Source organism: Lathamus discolor, chromosome 1 (genome assembly GCF_037157495.1).
Source record: "Lathamus discolor isolate bLatDis1 chromosome 1, bLatDis1.hap1, whole genome shotgun sequence".
Classification (NCBI taxonomy): Eukaryota; Metazoa; Chordata; class Aves; order Psittaciformes; family Psittacidae; genus Lathamus; species Lathamus discolor.
The window spans coordinates 121,307,154-121,329,696 of NC_088884.1; the positions used below are offsets into that span (position 1 = coordinate 121,307,154).

Consider the following 22,543-nt stretch of genomic DNA (forward strand, 5'->3'; position numbering starts at 1 on the left):
GAAATAGACTACACCAAAAGAGTTTAGAAAGGAAGCAGATTATTTCTATTGCTAGAATTTTCTTCAGCAAGGTCATTTGCATGTTAGATTGCATTACAGTGAAGAACAGTAAAAAGTAGAGAGCATCTGATTGATACGTCTCTGTGGGCCACCTAAACACCTATGTTTTTATCACATAATGTTATACATTACATTCAACATATTAAGTGAAACAATTTAGGCTGAAATAACTTTTTTTCTCTTTTCCTACATGAATACTTTACCTGATGTTACCAGGTAATCAGTTTGAAAGCTGGTACAGCTGAAGCTTGATGGACAACTGAGAATGGAAATGGTGGTTTTTTTTCTGACACTATTGTTTCTTTAACAAGTGTATTACTTAGATTGTTCCAAACTACTAAAGTTTTGACTGAAATAAATCACATGTGCATTTAAGTATGCCCTTCACCACCACAGTAATCACTGGAATTTCAAGATTTGATCAGCATAATGAATTATGCATGTAACAGTGGAGTTCGGTGAAATTTAAGAAATAATATATTTTCATCAGAAAATTTCTCCTGCTGCACAAGTATTTGCTTCTGTGCATTCCCTAAGCTGATTCTATCTTTTCAGGAAGGAACAGTTTAATGCTTAATTAACATTCATTATTTAGGTTTAATGTTAAGGTCTGTAACTGAAGTCTTAGGAGGCCCACCAACTCACTAATAAATACACCAAGAAACATGGCAATATATGGTCACTTTTACATCAGCCACCCTGGGAACAGTATTGTCTTGTTCATAGAATTTGCTGGTTAGAAAGTCTTCCTCAATGTATAGCTGAGCCAGGTTCTTTAACTGATTTGGTTCAAATCCATATAATCTGGAAACTGTAAGGTCCTAAAGCCCCAGCTAGCTACAGATGAAGATTATTTACCAGTTCTTTGTAGACAGGGATAGCACTGCCTAAGTAAAATAAAATCAGTCATGATCTTTTTTCTGTCTCTACCAGAGAAGAAAGAACTTCTTTACTGTAAGAGTGACAGAGCACTGGAACAGGTTGCCCAGGGGGGTTGTGGAGTCTCCTACACTGGAGATATTCAAGGCCCGCCTGGACAAGTTCCTGTGTGATGTACTGTAGGTTACCCTGCTCTTGCAGGGGGGTTGGACTAGATGGTCTTTTGAGGTCCCTTCCAACCCTTGGGATTCTGTGATTCTGTGATTCTGTGATCATGATTCTATAGTTCAACACTTAAGGCACTAACCTGATATGGGAAGATCTAACTTTATCCTTGTTCTGGGTTCAGCAGTAGTGGTCATTCTTTCCCTTCTTAGCAGCTGGTGCAGTGCTGTGGTTTTTGACTTTCAGCCTGGGAACAACGCTGATAACACTGATGTTTGTAGTTGGTGCTCAGTAATGTTTACTCTGACCAAGGACTTTCTGAGTCTCATGCTCTGCTAGGGAGGAGGGGAAGCCGGGAGGAAGCAGAGACAGGACACCTGACCCAGACTAGCCAAAGAGGTATTCCATACCACAGCACATCATACCCAGGATGTAGAACTGGGGACAGTTACCTGGAAGGGCTAGACCACTGCTTGGTCGAGCTGGGTATCAGTTGGCGGGTGGTGAGCGGTATTCTCTTCCGTTGTTATTTCCCTTATTATTATTATTGGTGGTAGCAGCAGTGATTTGTGTTATACCTTAGTTACCGGGCTGTTCTTATCTCAACCCAGTGGAGTTACATTGTTTCAGTTCTGCTCCCCATCCCTCCAGGAGATGGGGGGGGGGGGGGGGTTGGTGCGGAAATGGGGGGAGTGAGAGAGTGACTACGTGGTTCTGAGTTACTGACTGGACTTAAACCACAGCAATCTTCTGCTCCAAGTGTTACATAAAGAAAGACGAATTAATTTGCACATCAGTACAGACTTCAAAAGAAAGTTACATATCTGTGAAGAAATGCTGTCATTTCATATCATTTGATCATTATATGAATGATACGATCATTCACCAAATTTATATCTGCAGTTGACAGTTATGGTTTTCTCCTCTATTCAATATGTAATGTCTGTACTTTGTATCATGAGACTGTTCTTCAGAGGCAATATACACCTGTTTGCCAGTTTTCCCATGCCTGCCCTTCTTTGAGATTCCATATTTCTAAACATTAAAGGGATGCTTGATGGAAAAAAATCATTTATAGTCAGCATTCTATGCCATGCCTCTTCATTTCAACACATCCAGGATCTACAGAGGTTTTTATCACTGTAAAAACAAGCTATAAAAAGAACTTCTCAGTGTTAACAGAAGTTAGATGTTGACTGTATTTTAACAAGAATTGTATATTGAAACATATGAAAAGATAGAAGAAAAAAAAATCATTAAAAGAATAATATATCTGGAGACAAAGTTAAAAAGTTCTAAAAGCTGACTTGTCTCCATTTCCTTCAAGGAAAACTAGGCTGCCTGGTGAATTGGTGCCAACACTCAGATGAATTAGCCAACCAAAAATATATCCAAACTAATATAAATCAAATGATCTTATGGCCATGACTTCTTTCTTTCCCTAGGAAAGCCCATAAAAGTGAATAAAAGAGTTGATTATAAGGGTGTAGAGACATCATCAGAAAACCTGCTTTGCAATCTATTTCCAAAATTCAGAATCAACTACAGTAACAGAGTAGAAAGTCTATGTGCTGATAATATTAAATTGAATTAAATTAAGGCACAGCTACCTGAATGTACTAAGAATAACTCAAAATAAGGGTAAGACTTAGTAGTAGAAAAATACCATCTTACTATGGATCGTGGGAAACAATTTGCCTCTGGGGAGCTTTTCCCTTTACTCTTTCTGTGACAAAATTTATGGGCAATTGCAAAGTTCCAGAGGAAAAAAAAAATCTTTGCAAAGAAAGGAGTTGTACTTTCAGTTCTAATGCATACAAACCAAATATCAGTTGACTATATTGGTCAATTCTGAATGTCCAGTAAATCTAATTAGTTGGTTCTCTGATATATGTTGGCTATTAAGCACATCAAGAAGAAAAACAATCAATAGGGATCACTGTAGGTTCAAATATTTTTTCATTTTGGTCGTATTTTTCAGTGGTAGCAGGATGAGAGTATTAGCAAATAGATGTATGGTACAGGAGACTGCTTGTTAACTTTCTGCCACCAAAATGATTCCCCTTGCATTAATACAGCTCTGGTTGATGTTCAGAGATCAATGCTTAATTTAGGTTAAGAAAGTTCACAGGAAAAGAATTCCTTTCCATTTACATTTTGTCTCTCACTGTTACACTAAAATAAAAATTATAATGCTCCAGCCATTCTCTTTTTTACCATATAACAAGAACACCACTACCTGACTGAGTTACCCAATGACTTCTGAGCATATTGCTAACACTTGTAGTAGTTCATACTGGCAAAGTATTTCATCTACTTACCCATCACTAATTATTATTTAATGGTAAATATATATCAACAGGAACTCTTATACCTGTGCTCTCTCCAACTATACGATTAGAAGCCTATCTATTGCTTAATGATTTTTAAGCATTTTATTCCCTAAAATCTACTTACAGTTCTATAGTTTTAAAATTATTTAAAGAGATCAAGGGGAGAATATCACCCTCCTAATTCCATAACAAAAAGAACTGCATATGACTGTTCCAGACTAGGGACAACGTAAGCCCCCTCCGGAAGCTATCCGTAGAACTGGCTACACAGGATTTGGAGAAGGCTGAGGTTCTGAATGACTTCTTTGGCTCAGTCTTCACTGGCAAAGGCTCTGACTGCACCACCCAAGTCTTGGAAGGCAGATGCAGGGAGGGCCACGAGGATGATCAGGGGACTGGAGCACCTCCCGTATGAAGACAGGCTGAGAAAGTTGGGGCTGTTCAGCCTGGAGAAGAGAAGGCTGCGTGGAGACCTCATAGCAGCCTTCCAGTACCTGAAGGGGGCCTATAGGGACACTGGGGAGGGACTCTTAGTCAGGGACTATAGTGACAGGACAAGGGGTAACAGGTTAAAACTTAAACAGGGGAAGTTTAGATTGGATATAAGGAGGAAGTTCTTTCCTGTGAGGGTGGTGAGACACTGGAATGGGTTGCCCAGGGAGGTTGTGAGTGCTCCATCCCTGGCAGTGTTCAAAGCGAGGTTGGACGAAGCCTTGCGTGGGATGGTTTAGTGTGAGGTGTCCCTGCCCATGGCAGGGGGGTTGGAACTAGATGATCTTGAGGTCCTTTCCAACCCTAACTATTCTATGATTCCATGATTCTAATTATATTATTATTTAAAAAACCCCACATCTTAGTGCAGTAAAACTGAATTTGGAAATAACTCTGTTTGATAAAGAGTTAAATACACCTAAAATGTTTCAGGAGCTGTGGCTCTCTGAAAGGGCTACTTTCTAAGGTTCCTACCAAACTGATGTGCTGCTGCTGTGAATTGTTGCCTTCTCTATGCTACCACAGTAGTTAATGGAATGAGAGGTAAGAACATTGTACCAAGTTGTGACATTCAAATTACTTTGTGTTTTATGAATTGTTTATCAAGATAATGCTATGTGATGGTAGGGATTTTAATGGAATAAATATAGTTCTACTTTCACAGGGGTTTGTTCTTCCACTAATTAGCCCTTTCTATATACAGTTTTGACCATTCATAATAATAGAGTATTTTTAAAAAGCATTTACTACATCTAAGTGAAAATGTGTTAATATAATTGTCAAAGTAATAGTAGAAATGTACTCCTAAAAATATATATATGGCAACATCTGAATTTAAATTGCTTGCTAGCTTTATAACTAAAGAGTTAATAAAAGCTCATTAGTAGATACTTCTGTTGTGCTGAGCAAAAAATGTTACAGCCTAGATAACTATTCATAGAAATTAACAGGAAAAAATGTTGAATCTCTAACATGGCACTTGAAATAAAGGTGTTTGAAAAAGATGTGACTATGAGACCAAAAGAAACGTTACTGGATGCTTGGCTGACTGAAGTAATTTTGGGAATTTTTGTCCAATTCGGTATGTTTCTGCTACTCTTCTTATATGATAATATGATTGAAATCCCAGCACAAGCACCCTAATCTTTCAAAAGGGAACAGTATTCCATTCTTCAGGGTTTATCTAATCTTACTGCTTATTTATTCTAATGTGCTAAGTTATGTTTGTGATCATCCACTAACTGAGTACAAAATATGTGTGACATTGCAATTAAGAATTTAACCACCTACCTCATCCACAGATGCTGAAAGCCAGGCATCTTATTCTCAAGCTCAATCTCACTTGAAAAGAAGGAATGGAAGAACATCCAAGCCCAGTGAGTAATGCCACTGCACTATTTGGGTGTAGGAGGTTGTTAGGGAAATGAACTAAAAAGAAAGGAAGAAAGTGGAATAAAGGCACAGAACAGAAGCAAAGATTAAAAGGACAGGATTGAAACAAAGCTGAAGTTGACAGAAACTAGAGCAGAGAATTATGCTGGTACAAAAAACAAATCACCATGGGTGAGGCCAATACATTCAAGGGTAAATTTCCCATTTGAAATCTAGGTAAAGGTAATTTATCTGTTTCTTTTTTTTTACTGGCTCCACAGCACAGTCTTCCTTTGAGGCTGCAGGAGAGATGGATGGATATACTAATGAAATCCCATTGTTCTGCCACTACAGGTTCTCATTCTGATTTTTAAATTCACATATGAAATTGCCAATTTATGAGGAAATGAAAGTGTCTGCTCCTGGCTATTTATTTGTTCATGGTCAGTTGTGTGGCACGAACATCTGATTGAGGTGTGCCCTTAAGCTCCTGTGCATTTTGCAGGGCTCCATACAAGAGTGCATGGTTTTATTTCACTTGAAAGTACTGTATTAGAGGGAAGCAAATACCTCTTTAGCATATAGAACGTGAGGAGAAAATGTATTAAATGAAACGAAAATATTATATGATAACACAACATAAATCTACCTGAGGAACCATTTGAAAATTGAGACTGATAGACTTAAAGCTCTATCCTCAGGTCAGCATTCTTTATAATGCAGACACATTATAGTGCCTCGGAGGCATATTGATAGAAAGTAACTACCAAGACATAGCAAGGCCAAAGGTGCATGACAGACAAGCATCAACAAGAAGACCAAAACCCACTTGCCTAAAAGTCTGAATTTCTGGAGAATCCGTCAGATGCAGAACCTCCCAGAATGAGCTACACTGTGATCCTTCTTCCCTCTAGAAGAGTTTCTTAAAAGTCTGGCAAATAAATACTTATAACAGGAAATGCATTAAGAGGAAGTAGCCTGGGATTTAGAAGTGGTTGTAGAATTTTATTCCACCTTTGGCTACAAATATCCTGTATAAATCACACCACCTCTCTATGAATCTGATGCCTTAATTGATAAGATCATTCATGCTATTTCCCTGTTAACCTCCTGTGATCTGGCACTACTATAGTCACCACCTTGGGTAAGTAATAATTATCAGTGCCAGTCAGGGTAGATCTCAGGATCTCTTATTCCTCAGCCTCCATCATGTTTCTGAGCCAAAAAAACATGCTGATAGACTCCCAGAAAAGCAGGATGATCTCTTCTAATGATGCTCTTTTAAACAAGATTGCTTTCCTAAATCAACCATAAAGCCATTGTGCCTGACTAGAAGACTTTTGGAGTGCTTGATGGTTCTACATGAAGTACAGTACCCAACCAGCACATGCAGACAGTGCACAGTTCATAAGCAAAACACTTAATAAACTCAGGAGAAATTTGCTATGCATGCAGGTGATTCCAAGGCCCATTGGCAATGGGAGGAATTCAAGCTCTTAGTCAAATCATAAGTCATTTGTATCAGAATATACTTTGCATTATTCCTCACCAAAGATTTTACTCAAGCACAAAATAGGCATTCTTAAATGAGCTCAAACCTAACCTTGTTAAAAAAAAAAAGAAAAAGCTTTCCTTTTCAGTATGATACAGGCTTTTTCCTTCGCTTTCAGCAAAATGGAGGGGAAAGGATTTAGTGAGTATTTTGTGTTACACTGCTCTGGACAGGACTGTTATTGTATCATGTGCCAGACAGGACAGAGAGTCTCATACACATAACTGAAAGAGACAGTCAATATGTATTTACATTTATGCTTCAAAGGGAAACATATTTAAGTACGCACTTTACATCTCTGCAAAGAAATAGAACAATGACTGTTACAAAACAAGTATAAACAGCACAGAAAAAGAAAAATTTCAGACTACACTAAAAATTACTATGTACAACAGAACTGTTTGGGGGGGGGGGGAGGGTGTAATTAGATGATCTTAAAGTCCCTTTCAACCCTAACTATTCTGTGATTCTATTTTCCAGTGATCCATATGACAGGGACAGTGGACACCTCTGTTGCTGCTTCTTTGAAAGTAGTCTGGTTTATGTGCTCACTGCGAGTTAGTCATGCTCACTGCTAAAAGCAGCTAGTCAGCCACCTCAAAACACATTGTTAAGATACTCTGAATTTCAAGTCTGAAAGCACCTTGTTTCAGAATTTGCATCAGCCTCTTTCCTTGATCTGTCAGAAAGCTCTGATTATTGGGTGGATACCTTGCTGTCATTCCTCAGGAAACACTCTAGGGAGGACACAGCACAGCTTCAGGAATAACATCAAATTGACAGGTACCAGTAATAAAACCCCTTTAATCTTTAATTTACTTTGTTTCTCTCATTTCCCAGCACAAGACTGATGATCCAGGGCAGATGTGCTGCAGTGTGGATCTGCAGAAAGTGGTCTTCTCTGTAGCTGGGAAAAAATATTTTACTTTCAGAAGCTGCTGTTAGTGTTGGACACAAAAAATCCAGCAATTATGCATCAAAAGTCCCTGTCTTACGTCCTTAGTCATGCCATCTCCCACCCACTTCTTATTTCTTCTTTTACCCAGTTCATGAGTGGATGAAAAGTTCTGCAAAGTGCATTTTGTGCCTAGACCACTGTTGAAAGGTTTCTTTCTGCTACCTGTGTGACAATCTGTCATGGTGACAGCTGAACATGTATAAACTCTTTGAAAAACATAAAACATGTTGCTGAAGTCCACCAAATTAGTGCTTTAAAAGTCAATTTTGTACTTTTAAGGCTTATTCACATTATTTTTCTCTTTTTTTCAGTTTTCACATGTGAGAAGGGCATAGTTTCTAATAACACCAAAACTTTGGCATGACAGATTTTTCAGTACAACTCAAGAAACAAATATTCTGGACTGTTTGAATGCAGGAATAGCTATGTCAGAACATTGCAGAGACTGCGGAAAACCCTGAAGGGCTAGCTGTATTCTACCTGATACTGCTCTTACACATAGTGCCTCCACTCCTCGTTGCGATGGAGCACATTGTCATTTGTTGTTACTTCCCTCTTCTTCCTCACAGGAAGAGTAGTATGTGTGGCAGAAGTTTGCTTCCACCAACTGCATTAAAAAATGTTTCCAAAATACAGGTAAAGCTTTTTAACAGGAATATTCAGTACCATCATGCCTACTTGGCTGCCTAGCAGTTCATGATAAAAGAGCATAAACATTTATTGCAAAAATTCAGAACAAATTGCAAAAATGAAGAGAAAGAGGAACTAACAACATACTCAAAGGTATTTAAAGCTCCAAAAATAAAAAAAAAAGGCTTGGATTTCAGAAACTGGAAAGCTAAAGACATATAAGTCCTGTAAACATAATTTCAAATATGGGTAGCCATTATATCTCCTTTCAGAAAAAAAAAAAAAAAACAAAACCACAATCCATGTGGGTCCACCTCAATTTTTAAGTGTCTTCCAAAAGTTGACCTCCATCTGCTGAGACTAAGGATGGATAAAACAGGGATAAACCATTATATGATTCCATCTCCATTAAAATACATGTGTGTACCTTCATGTGTAAGGATGTGAACAGTACTCCAGAAGTAAATAGAATCACAAAAGCAAACACATAGAAAAGAACTGCAGAAAAAGGTTGGTTTCTTACATGAAAAGAGTTTAGCTAAATGCAAGTTTCTTCACCTAAAATGGTGATTTTAGAGATGACTGCATTTTCAAAATGTTGTTTTAGGTTCTTGGTTGCTTCTCTACAAATCCAGTATAATCACTGCGTTATCACATGGAAGTTTTGTTATTATTACTATTTAGTAATAAATAATTTTACTTAACAGATATGATCTAACAGAAATGGGTTAGTTTTTGTATATAGCGTGATTGCTATTAATAGAGATATTGTAGGCAATGAAGCATATAGGAAGGCAGAAAAGTAAATATACAGATCAGTTATGATTTTTAGCCAGTATCCAAAGATCCCCGTGGGTACTATAAACAGATTACATTGTCATCTCTAACATCTTCTCTCCAAGAATCATTTTGGTGACATAAAATGATACCTAGTTATACATGCCCGGTCTATTTAATACAGTTATCCCCAATAATACCATAGGATGACAGTCTCCAGCTCCGTCAGCTGGTGTCCTAGTTTGATCTTATCCCTGTGAAACTGTTGATCAGTGGGCTCTGTCTGACCCTCGTTATCCTCACTGAGCTTGATCCTGACCTATGAATTGACTTCGCAGCTTGGACCTCTGACCTGCCTCTTCACCGCAGACTTGCCTGATGCCCCCTGAGGTGGGGCTGTCCTTGGCTGCCCCTAGTGCTGCCTGCCTCCAAAGAGATCCCCCACTGCGCCCTGCTAAACCAGGACACTTCCATTAGCCTTCAGATACTTCCTCCTGCTCAGATGAAGAAGCTCAGACTGCTCAACTTGATTGACATCTATGACAATTGCGCACTGGCCCTGTAGTCACTGTAATGCATATATTCTCAGTCTCCATCCTGGTAGGTTTAGCTTCTTCCCAGCTTGATTGACAGTCAGAGAGATTGGACAGGCCATGTAGCCTAAGATAGAGTCTAGACCTGACAGCTCTTGAAATGGCTCCGTTTGATGATGCAGCAAGTTGGACATGTTTTCAGTAACTCTGAATTCAAGCAGAAAGGGCAGAAATTCCTCAAAGCAATATTATAAGAAATTTTAAAGAAATGTCCTGTTCTGAAAAGATGCGTTGGTAAAAACTGGATCTTCTAAAAAAAAAAAAAAAGAAAAAAAACCAACCCAACAACAAACCTGTCTCTATGCATATTCTGAATTTGCTGAGTCTGGAAATAAAAATAGCTGTTTGATGCTTTGTGTTCCAATTTGCCCTGCAACAGCATCACAGCTAGAAGACTGAACTAGATTTTGTTCCTTCCTGTGCATCTTCAAGAGGTTTTTTTGTAATATACCTAAACACTTAGATGTGCTGTCAAAGCAAGTCTGGATAACAAGGAGTTTGTTGCACAGCTATCACTGATGCTCTCATTTGGCTTCTAGTAATGGTTAGGATGAACAAGACAGAAAGGAGTCAGCTTGACTACTAGAGCTCACACTGGGTCACTAAGGCTAAATGTTGTAGGAGGAAAATTATGTATAGCAGCTTTGATTCAATTAAGAGGTTAGCCTAATGGTTAACATTAAAAGTAAGAGGAACTTCTCTGCTTTGTCACTTTGCATGTCTGATATACCACACAGAGGTTATCCATTTTCTATATAACATTTCAAAACTAAATTACAGAGAGGTTAAACTGCTGATGAATTGAGTTGTGTATTTGTTTGAAATTATCTTACAGACCATACACCGGACTAAAAGAAATGGCTTAATTTCCTTTTCTTCTACATAAAGGGCACATCAAACAAGTTCAGTCCTCCAGACAGATACACTTCGGGTTGATTTTTTTTTCATTTCATCACAGAAACTAGTTTAATGTTTTTCCAAAGGTCACCCTAACTACTAGTTTGCGTTTTTGCTGATCTTATTTTAGAAATCTCAAAGTTATAATTTTGGGAAAAAAAAAAAAAAAAGAAGGCATTTTCTGAATTGGACTTTACCTTTTATCCATAAGTGATGCCAATTTACCATCAATCAAATACTGCCTTGCATTTAGAATATCTTTTCCTTGACTGCTGGAATTTTTTAACATCCATTAGATAAGAAATGCAAGTATTCCTCAGGACTGACCAGGAGGGAAATGTAAGAGCACTGCCAAGATGCTGACTATGCTTATAGCACCTTGCTGACAACTGTTTTCTTTATGCATTTAGCAGGATATACTAAACAGCCATGTGACGTCAGCTAGAATATTTTAGATATAATGAAGTAATATCCCAAGCTTTAATAGATAATGCAGATACTTTTATATGTAGCAGAAATAAATCAGCGCTGAAAGCTGCAAAGGACACTCATATGAATAGATGCTGTATTCCAGCTAGTAATTTTTCATTTCTTCTATAATTAGCTGAGACCATAGACTAACCATCTAGTTGAGCATTTATTTTCCTTCTCAATATGCTTAGCATGGGATGGGAGGGCTGAGTGGGAAGAAATCATGGTACTCAGAAAGATGGTCTAGCAACATCTTATCTGAAGTTCAGTTAGTTAATAGTCTGAGTGATGTCCTAACACTATGAAATAATTTCTTATTAACCACAGAAACTTACTCCTTGTGCTATGTCTGATGCTCCCCACTGCCTGGGTCTGAAGTTTCACACTACAGCAGAAGTCCTGAGAGCTTTATCTTGGAGGTGTAGGGTAGTAAAAGATCTCTTCAATTTGGCTGCTCTGGTTTCAAACAGCCCTGTAGTAGCCAGGATAAAACTGCAATAATATAAGCGCATTCCCTCCAACAGTCTGAAATCTGGGATGTCACTTTTTGTGTGTTTTAGATAACCTCTTCTGGTTTGTAGCATTACTTAGCTATTCCTTGCACAGCTCTATTTCAATGATAGAATAATATATTAAAGTTGCTATTTAAGTAGTTTTTAGGAAAAGTCAGAAGATTTAGTCAGTGAAAAAAAAAAAAACCCACAAATGCCCCCCATTATAAATAGAAACCAATTAAGCCACTGCAAAAAGATCTATGTGATTCAACAAATATTTTAAATGGTCAAATTAACAATAGAGAATAAGGAATCTTATTAGGAAACATTCTTATAGTCTTACCCTATGAATTATATTGAAGTATTATCACTAATTGTAAGAAAAGTTAACCATAAGTATTTTAATACTGGTATACATTATGTATACTGGTATATGGTATAACTGTAATCATTAGCAGAAAAACACATAAATGCTGTTTGTTTTTAAAGTTATTCAAATCAGAAAATGACTACTCTGAAAGTTTCTGAGCAATTTACTCTAGTACTGGATATAATCTAGTAATCTCTTAAATAATCTAGTAATTTCTTTAAAATGCCAAGTCTGTTTCTAATGTGGGCACATTGTTTCAGCTCAGCAGCAATGCCAGGATAAATGTACTGAAATCCAACTTTTCTGACATTGAGAGAAAAGAAATTGTCTGGACAAATGTAAGTTTTTGCCAAATAAAAGTGTCAGAGAGAAACTTTATGAGAAATGGTAATCATTTTGAGGTTTCATATCCAGTTGACATATATGTCTTAAGTGCATTCTTCTGTGTGCACAGAAGAAAAAACTTGCTACACGTGTTAAAAGAATCCATACCATTGTAGGACTAAAAAGCTGTGTAATAACAGTCTGGAAAGTTTGATCAGCTTCATTCACTCTCCTACCTTCACTTCAGCATTTTGCCTATATCCAGCTCCAAAATTACTGAGGATTGGTAGCTCCTGATTGAGGACTTGGTAGGGTTGTAGGCTGTACATTTAATAGGGCAAATGAGGAACACTGCAGTAAATAAAACTCTTCAAAATATTTGTTATGCTTCTATTTGAAGCAAATTCAACAATATTTCTACTGTAGTCCTTTATACACTCTATAAAGTATATATAGTCCTTTTATATGCTATAAAAGTATAAGCTAATATACATATATATAAGGCTTAATTAAATGTAGTTCATCAACTATAGGGTGCACTCTTAATAAATGAAGTCTAAAGTTCACATCTTAAGCTTTGATTTGAATTTTGTGATGAGTTTGGTCTTTCTAAAAAATGGAATTTTTGCTAGGTTCCCACAGAAGTTTTCCACAGTTTTCCACTGGATTACCTACATTGAATCTGCTGTTAGGATGAAGAATCCCTGGTATCAACCTTTTCATAGAGCCATTTGGCACACCGCCAGTGCAAGGAGAGGTGCATTTTTTGTTAAGCATGAATAAAATCTTGAATTCAATGAAAAGATAAATACATTTATTTGAATGGATTGAGCTGAAACAGGAAGGGTAGACTAATGCCTTTTGCATTAAGAAGAAATTAAGAAAACCTTTCTTAAGTGTTTTGATTTTCACTTATGTCTGTTTTTCTTTGTCTAGTTACAGTATAACAGTAATTAGAGACAGCTGCATATATTAGAGTAGTAAATGGCCTCAGTATGTTCATTTAGATGCCCTGCTTCTCAAGTCTGTTACATAAAGCCTTTTTCCCCCTTTTTGAAGATCAAAAAGAAAATCATGTTGTACATCAAAAGAGGTTGATGAACGAACGAAGTGAACTCAGAGTTTTCCTCTAATTGCAAAGTATACAGGCTTCAATCTTATTAAGTTTTTCATGTCCAAGACAGTGAAAATCACAATGCAAAATGATTTAATACCTATTAGTCACAATCCCAATTATATCTTGGTAAGCATTGTTTGCTTATTGAAAACTTTCTTATTTATATACTGAATAAAACCTTAAATGTAATCTGTGTTTGGTTTTCTGTATACCATATTTTTTCCCACCCATTTCAGGTCTCAGAGGCTTTCTAGATCTTAATCTATGTACTCCTGAGTCATATGCAGATTCATTATTCACATATAAGAAATAGTACTGAAGTGCCCCGGACCATTTTGTAATAATTTAATGCTGGAGCAGAAAGTAAAGTTTAAATTTAGTCAAAAGAAAAAGCCTTAACAATAGAAAGGACAGTAAAAACTGTATTTTGATGTCAGAAAGGCATGACTGGATGACTTTTATCCTTCTGTTTGTATCTTTTCATGCAGCGTTTGGACAGAAGAATTGGAGGCTAGATCCACTCAATGTGGTCTTGAAGACAGGATGGCTGCTGTCTTTAATAATGGTATGAATATCCATGAACTTCTCTTCTTGAAGGAATTCTCTGATGAAAATGATGCTTCTTCAAATGCAGAAATTTTCTCATCATCTCAAAAGCTATGTTGAAAGAAGAAAAAAAACTATTCAGGTAGGACCTTTCGTCAAAAAAGTGCCCATGTGATGCATTTGTTATGATGCTAAGAAGAAGCTGCCAGAGACTGTTTTTACTACTGAAAGAAGTTTTTGGAAATTATATGCATATGTGTAGCTTTTAAGTATACTCAGCGTTTGCTTAGGACAGTAAAACATCCCCTAACACTTGTAGTATGGCATAGCTTGTAAAATGTGATTCCAAAGTAATAAAAGGACAGAAACATATAAATGCAAATTTAATTAAAATAATCTTGGCTATCCTTAAATTTATGGTCATGGAGGGAGAAGGTTTTGTTTTGGTTTTTTTTGTATTGCAATATATATTCGGAAAGGTGATTGTCATAGATACATTCACCTAGCAATACAATATAAAGGCAAACCTTTCACAGTCTGCTTGTATGTATATTTATTAAATGTATAGCAAATTCTGGAAACAATAATCATCCATGGTTGCATCATTATGGATTATTAACAGGAGCAAACCAGGTTGGCAAATAGAGCTTTTCCACCCCCTTTATAAGCACATTTTGAAACAGACTGCAGTGACAGGAGGTGCTCTGCAGCCTTCTCCTTCCTCACTGCATTCACACTAGGCACCCACCAACATACTTTGCATTTAAATAGCACAACTGCAGGACTTGCTCACTCCTGACTGAACACTCAACCTAATTTCCTTTGCCTTTTCAGCAGTCACTGTGCTGGCAGCATCTGAGAAAATCAGAAATTTGAAAGACTATTTTGTTTCTTTGTCCAGATCAGTGCAGCATATCAGCATAGTCAGTGTTCTGCAGTTCATGTGGATGGATAAGCAGGAATGGCTCACGGCAACATATGAGAGCTACAAATAGGATCAAGATATATTTTTATGATTGCTGGGCTTGTATTATTGTCATGGTACAGATTTGAGAGGCTGTTTTATCTGCTTAGCACTGTGTGTTCTGGACATTGATTTTTACAATGAAGCGTTCTAATATGTAGTTTAACCAACCTTTGGGCATTCATCATCGACAACTGTGTGAGAGGCAACTTATTGATCTGTTAATTGAACAATCATTGCCCCATCTTTATCACATGTGTCCTGCTATTACTGCTTTTACCTTGTGACTCAAAGTCCTGTTTTGAAGACCTCAGAATCTTCACAGACCACAAAAGAAAGCCACAAAATAATGGTAAAACAAAAAACTGCAGAAATGCATGAATACTCTTCAACAGAAGCTTTATATATTACGTAAACTGACCTAGAAACACAGCAAAAGCAATTTCTTTAAGTACGGAATCCTTGCTGTGCAAAGAGTCAGCTAAAAGACATAAATGACGATAAGAAATTCTCTATAGGGTTGAGTTTCACTTCAGGACTAGTGCAATGACATCTTGTACACCTGTGTAAGATTACTTTGACACCAAAAATTCAAATGATAACCAGGTCTAGACTTATACTGATAATGCTGTTATTTTCCTTATAGTTCTGAAAGGTTTCAGTATCTGGACTGTTTGTTTGACTTGTGGAGGAATGTTTGAACTTTTAATTCCACTCTTCTTTCCTCTTGCTCTCCCTGCCTCTCCGGTGAACTGTTTCATATTATTTCTCCCTGGAAAAGGGAGGACAAGGTTGTGTCTGCCTGTGTTCACTTACTAGCAAACTGGGAGGGACACTTTCAGGCTCTGACACCTCACTTTATCCGTACGTGAGCAATGAGCAACTGTTTTTGACTGTTACTTGAAGCTGATGAAAAACTTTCTCCTTCCTGAAACACTCTCAAAATCTTCTGAACTGAAAATGCCAGTGTAATCTATAATTCATGCCAGTGAACTATGGTCTCAGTGAATTCTCCAGTGAACTCTCCAATTGTCTAATTTCTAAATCAGTGCTGGCAGGACTAGAGTTTTAAATATTTTCTTATGCTACTCCCCACCCCTGACCAATTTCTTCCACTGATTAAAATATTCAAATGAGCAGAGAGAGTTGATACTAGAAGGAAGAGTCATACTGGATTCAAAGAAGGCAAATCAAACAGAAATATCTGCATATATGCGCATTTTGATCCAGATTCCCAGTTAGGGTGAAAATCAGCTTAGTTCCATAAATTTATACCAGGGCATACAGAATAGGGTTTACAAGATAAAGGACTTGTTTCCCTATCTCTACTCCCTGTCATTACAGGTACAATAAGATTTTGCATTAAGTGAAGAATGTCAAAGCAGATGTGTTTGTTAATAGGGACGATTCAAGATATTTAATCAACAGTAAAAGTCATCACATACCAGAAAATATAATCTTACTGACTGTATAATAAAATAGGCATAAGTAGTCTGCTGTTAGCTTTGTAGGGGAGGATTACTAAAGAACTAGCTAGTAGAAGTGAGACAGTATGAAAAACAGGACTTCCCCCCTGTACTCCATTTCCATTGGGAGCTAAATCAAAAAAAAGGGGTAGACCTGTAGGAATTGGTCACTGTTGTTGAGCTAAACATCCAGAAGGACAGAAATGCTTATGTGCCATTCTGACCACATGCAGTCCAGGACAGGCAGACATAAAACATCTCTTTTTCACTAGTGTTACACCTGAAGGCTGGGCATCCCTCACAGAAGTGCTTTAAGTTAGGCGACGTAAATACACATTCCCCTAAATGATCCCCTAAAGAAACTGTACATTAATCAATATGAGTTACACTGATTTCAATGGGATGGAGTTAGGCTCTAGATAAATGTTTTCTGGGGGAAAAGTTTACATAAGGTTATTTGCATTGTTTGAAGAACAGTAAAGGCAAGATTACCAAATTCAGAAAATCTGTTTATTGAAATTGAGTAAATGGAGCCCATGCAAAAAAAAAATGGACTAACATGTCAAATACACCAACAAAAGAAAAGTAACATAAATCTTTTATAGTGTAAGTGTATAAGTATATACTTATATGTAACTGTATACTTGTATGTGCTATATATGTATATATACCAGCTATACATGTATATAATTTAATTGCCCACCAGGCTCTGAATATGCTGAGTTCTGCTCAGCAGTCCAAGAGCAACAATATCACCAGTTTATTTCATGCTATCCCTTAAAGGCGATATTGGAAACTTTTGAGGAGGCTTCGTTGCTTACACCCCCAGCATCATCTGGTGACTCTTAAAAAAAATCTGTTTCTTCCACAAAAATCAACCAACAGTTTTTCTGATAGATTCTGCTCTTTGGCATGTGCTGCTATCGAGCAGGTATTTCATTACACACAGAGAAAGGGAATTTCAGTGGTGAATTAGAATGAAGGATAAAACAGTAAATCCATCCTTTTAAAAACCAGAATCAAAGACAGTTTAATTCTCTGATGGCTACAGTCGTCCATTTCGGTTAGTTCTCATACTTACACACAGCCCCAACAAAAGACAATTGTAGATTTTCAATTTTTTTCCAAAATCTAAATGAAGACATTTTATATTCAGAACTAGTGTCAGACATCCCTGTTTACCTTCTAAAATACAACTGAGATGAATGAATATATTGCAACGTGAGCTGATTTACATTTTAGGGGTTACAATGATCCCATGTCAATAGATAGAGAATTAGACCTACAGATTTCTACTAGTGCTGATACACTTTTTATTATGACTTTGGAAATGAGAACTATGGGCTCTTCCTTCAGAAAACTCAGCTCACAGTCTATGAACAAATTCTACAAACTACTCAGCTAACTAGGATTTAAGTGAAGTCACTAAAAAAGCTTCAGTTCCTTTTATTGAAGGGGGGAAGTGGGAAATTCAAGCTCCACAGAAGACTGCAAAAATGAGTCACTCCAGATGGAGTATATTACATTCCTAATTAAAGAGCACATACAGTACTTCATGATTTTAGTGCTCTTAAACAATCTCACTGCCCATAAACATTATGCTAATGTCTGTTGCAGGGAGAACCACTTCTGATAGCAATAGAGTGTGTTTGGGTGGATAGCAACAACACCACTTTGTGAAGTTTTCTTTTCCTACAGATAGTTCTCCTATTTCTTTGGTTTCCAGAGAAATCTAAAGCATCTGATGAGAAGCTACTAGGTATAAACTAGGATATAAAGCAATAATGTGCACATTAAGGTCATTCACCTATTTTAAGATGAACTTGAAAGTAACAATGACTGTGAATCATACACTTTATTTATTCCATTGCTTACAAGCAGGACTGGGTGATGTTGATAGTATCCAAAGAAGAATAGCATATCTTTTATTAAAATTGATGTTACATATGCACATGCATAAACAGGCACCCTGAAGCACATATGGAACACTCCAGACATTGCTCCTGGTCTTTTTCTTAGGGGGCAGTCTGAATTACAGCAGCTGAGTTATTTAATTTCCATCTAATTTTAAATCCTCTATGTGAATTTCTGAGCAACATGAGAAAATTTAGTTAATATTTCTGCTGGCTAGTAGAATACCTGTAATAACACCAGAACAAATGGGGGCTTATACACATACCTAAAGCAAGGACTCCTTTACAGTTCTCTGTTTATTATCACTCCCAGTATTTATTGAGTTGGTCATGGTTTGGGTTGTTTGGGGGGTTTTTTTGTTCTTAGTACTTTCTGATTTACTGTAGAGTAGCCCATTAGTTATTTGTAGAAAGACATTTCTTACTAAAGAAACTTCACTTTCCCAGTGCTTCACAGATTCTTTTTAGCTTGGAATAACCTCAATAATTCAGACTATGAATCTGAACTGCAATATGTAGGCAGTATCTGTTCTCGAACAGGATAAAGAGAAGAAAAGTCAGGAAATATACTCTCTGACCCTAAACCTGTCGAATAACAGCAAGCAATAATTACTTTTTGAACCAATAGGAGTAACTGGCTTAAGCAAATCAAGCCCAAGTTTAAACAGGACCCATAGCTAAAGATATTGTGGCATATTATCTATTGCACTATGTGGGTGTCATGTCAGTCAAATAAACAGATTTATTTTAGTGTAATCAGGTACTAAATTTTGCCAAGCGTCTATGTTAGCAATGCGAGGATACTATGCTGGTAAATATATTCCACATTCCCATGACAATCATATACACATATTTCTTGACTGAACTGAGAAAAAAGTAACAACCCATAATTTGAAAAGAAAAAAAGATGTCACTTAAGCAGGAATCAGAACGCGGGTATTTCCCCAACCAGAACCAACTGTTAAATACAGACTTGAACTCTTTCTTGGACAATGAGCCATGCTTTGTATGTTCTCTCTGGTTGAATTGCAGCCTGGTGATTAAGGCATTTGCTTAATATGTGAGCTATATTTTAGTCTTATCATAAACGAGTCAATCAAACGCTAGTTGTATACTTTTGGGGCATGGATCTTACACCTTTATTTGTGATATGAGATCATCAGAGATCGAGCCAAGCAAACATCCCCTAGATATGCAAGGAGGGGTCAGTCATTTTCCTGCCTTATTTGGAATAGGCACAGAAAATCTAAGCTTGGTTATGCTCAATTTTTCCTGTTTAATATGTTGCAATTTACATAAATACATCTGAATTACACCAGGAACTTGCGTGACGTTCACTAACATGTGTATCTCAATAACTCAGAGTTATAATGTCAATCTCCCTTCCTTCTCTCTTACCCAATTAAATAATTTATGCAAACTAGAATAATTGCAGTAAATGAAAACAAGAAGCAGCTGCCCCTCCGTAGTCCACTGATTAGGGCATAATCCTAGGAGACCATGAGAAGCATTAGCACACATAAAAGTCTCTCTAAATGTATTTCCACAGTGGTATATACTACTTTGAATTTTATCTTCTTACTAGAGACAATATCTCAGCAGAAATTAGCCATTTGCATAATTTCCTTTATATGTACAATGATATTCATCAGCTGTAACAATAAGCTTGATTGGTTTGTTCAACCAAGCTCAGCACCTGGAGACTGATGACTATTCTTTCTTTCCTGATTTCAACTATAGTTTTCAGCTTTTGAAAAATGCTAAAGAGTATCTGATTTCAAGCCAAATTTTGTGAATATAATAAATTTAACCTCGCCTCTCATGCTGATCACTTCTCTAGCAGAAAAATCTTCATGTCCTTATAGGTAGAATGGACTCCGTATAAAGTGCTGTACGCAAGTATACTTAAAGGCACCACTCAAGAATTTCTATCAACTGAAACACAATCTTTGTAATTCAGAATTTAAGCATAGTATCAAGTATTTAATATTTTGTTTTAATTATGGTTAAATACATTTTTCAATTGAAATGCATCAACTACTTGTCTCAAATGGACAAAATGCAGGCAGTATGCACTGGAAGTATTTTGGCGTTACTAAGTGTTAAGAAGTCAGACAACCACTCAAGGGAGCAGACTGGAATAGTGTGCCTCCTTCAGTTATTTGGAATAGCTTTATTTAAGAAAATATACCACTGACTTGAATACATACAAGAAACTATTTTTGTTTTGAAAGAACCAGATCGCCACATTCAAAAAAAAACCAAAAGCCACATCAAAAAGATTAGTTATGGTGTATAAATCTCATATAAAGGTCTGTATTTCCATATTTAAACACTTTCCCAACCAAAGGAAGTAGGCAGCCAGTTACAGGTCTACCTGAAAACATGTAGTATGACGGTATCAAGAAATGTTTGTCAGCCCATCATACAGCAGTATGAAAACATGTAGGTTATGATGCTTAACAAAAAGCCAGCTCCCTGCCACAAAATGAGGGTGCAATGCACACTTTCATTTATTATTTTGTGTATCAGTTGTCCCTATACTACTCTGGTGTTATGAGCATACGGATATTTGTACCAGGTGAGCAAAAAGCAAGTTGAGAGAGAGAAAGGTAACTTTCTTGAAATACTAATAAAAAGGTGAGATACAACACATAATTTGTAAAAATTATGATTGGTAATCCTGTTTATTTAGAGCAGTTATTTCTGTATAATTACTGCTATATAAAACAAGTTAATTGCTGTCATAACTTCATAAGTCATTGGAAAATTGTTGTAAGAATCCTTAAAAAAAAGAAATAGAATTAAAAAGTAATTACCTTTATGTTCATTAATTTCCAAGATATTTCTGCCATAGCCATTTACAGTGAATTCCTCCACAATACCACTTCTAAAGTACAAATATTTGAAAATCTGTTCTTCTGTGATAAGCTCAGGCAATTTTGAACTCAGCTTTGCCTGCTGTATGTCTCGGACACTTGCTTTGTGAGTATTTCACCAAAAATATTCACAGAATCACAGAATCATTAGGGTTGGAAGGTACCTCTGGAGATCATCCACTCCAATCCCCCCTGCCAAGGCAGGGCCACCTACAGCAAGTTACACAGGAACGTGTCCAGGCAGATTTTGAATGTCTCCAGAGAAGCAGACTACGCAGCCTCTCTGGGCAGCCCATCCTAGTGCTCTGCACCCTCAACGTAAAGAAGTTCTTCCTCTTGTTGAGGTGAAACTTCTTATACTTCAGTTTATAGTCATTGCTCCTCATCCTGTCACCGGGCACCACTGTAATAAAACTGTTCCTGAGATGAGTACAAGGGGGAAAATTAAGCAAACTTAAAATTTTGTTCATTGCCAAAACTCCAGACGGTCTTCTCTTTGAAATCATTTTGGTGGAACAAATGTTTCCATTTTGATGAAAGGAAAAAATTTACACCAAGGATGCTCTGTGACAAAAATAGCAAAGGGCTGAAGGATGATAGGGCCCGTGTACTGTAGTGTGTCACGAAGAGGCATAAGAAGACTGGAGCAAAAAGATGTGGAGCATCAGGAAAGACCCTAAACAGGATCTGCAGAGAATTGAGATTTAAATGTTTAAAGTTAAGAGATTGACAGTGGTAGTATGCCAGGAAAAAGGTGCTTGATGGAATTGTGGGCTGGTGTAAGAGGCTGAGTTAAGAGACCAGTTTACAAGGACAAATGGTAGATGGGTTGACAACTGTTGCTGTGCATTTTTCCCTCCAGAGTTTAGAGCTAAATCCAGGACTCATGAGCCTCACCATTTCTTTGGCATCATTAAACACTTGTCAAATCCATGGGCAAAACAGGTGTTCAACAGCAACGTTCTGTCAGTTCAAATACCAGAATTCCCCAAGGTGCCTCTTGCCTTGTGTTTATAGATCAAGTATCACCAGAGGATGTTCAAGGCTGCAGAGAGGCAAGGCTGGGATAGAAGGGGGACAGTGGAGCCTCACCCCCAGTTCCTAAAAAATAATCTGTGCATGCATGTTGTGCTAAAAGAAATGTCAAGGCCTTGGAAGTAGGATGGTTCATGCAACCCTAATTTAGCCATTTAAGCAGTGCAAAAGTCATTAACTACAGGATTATTTTTATCCATGAGACATCTTGATCAAGGCAGAAAGTAGACCTGCTCTAAGGAGGCATCAAAGATGTG

At 37.1% G+C, this 22,543-nt stretch overlaps 1 long non-coding RNA gene across 2 annotated transcripts in view; it reads left to right on the forward strand.

Moving 5' to 3' along the window:
- Positions 1 to 14,565, forward strand: part of LOC136007333 (uncharacterized) — a 28,793-nt gene extending 14,228 nt beyond the window's left edge. Inside the window, exons 2-4 of one of the 2 annotated variants that reach the window (XR_010609630.1) lie at positions 5,231 to 5,305; positions 12,999 to 13,123; positions 13,972 to 14,565. This is a non-coding gene — a long non-coding RNA (uncharacterized LOC136007333). The remainder of the gene's footprint in view (positions 1 to 5,230; positions 5,306 to 12,998; positions 13,124 to 13,971) is intronic. The other variant, XR_010609629.1, reaches the window with a different exon arrangement.
- Positions 14,566 to 22,543: the final 7,978 nt, after the last annotated feature.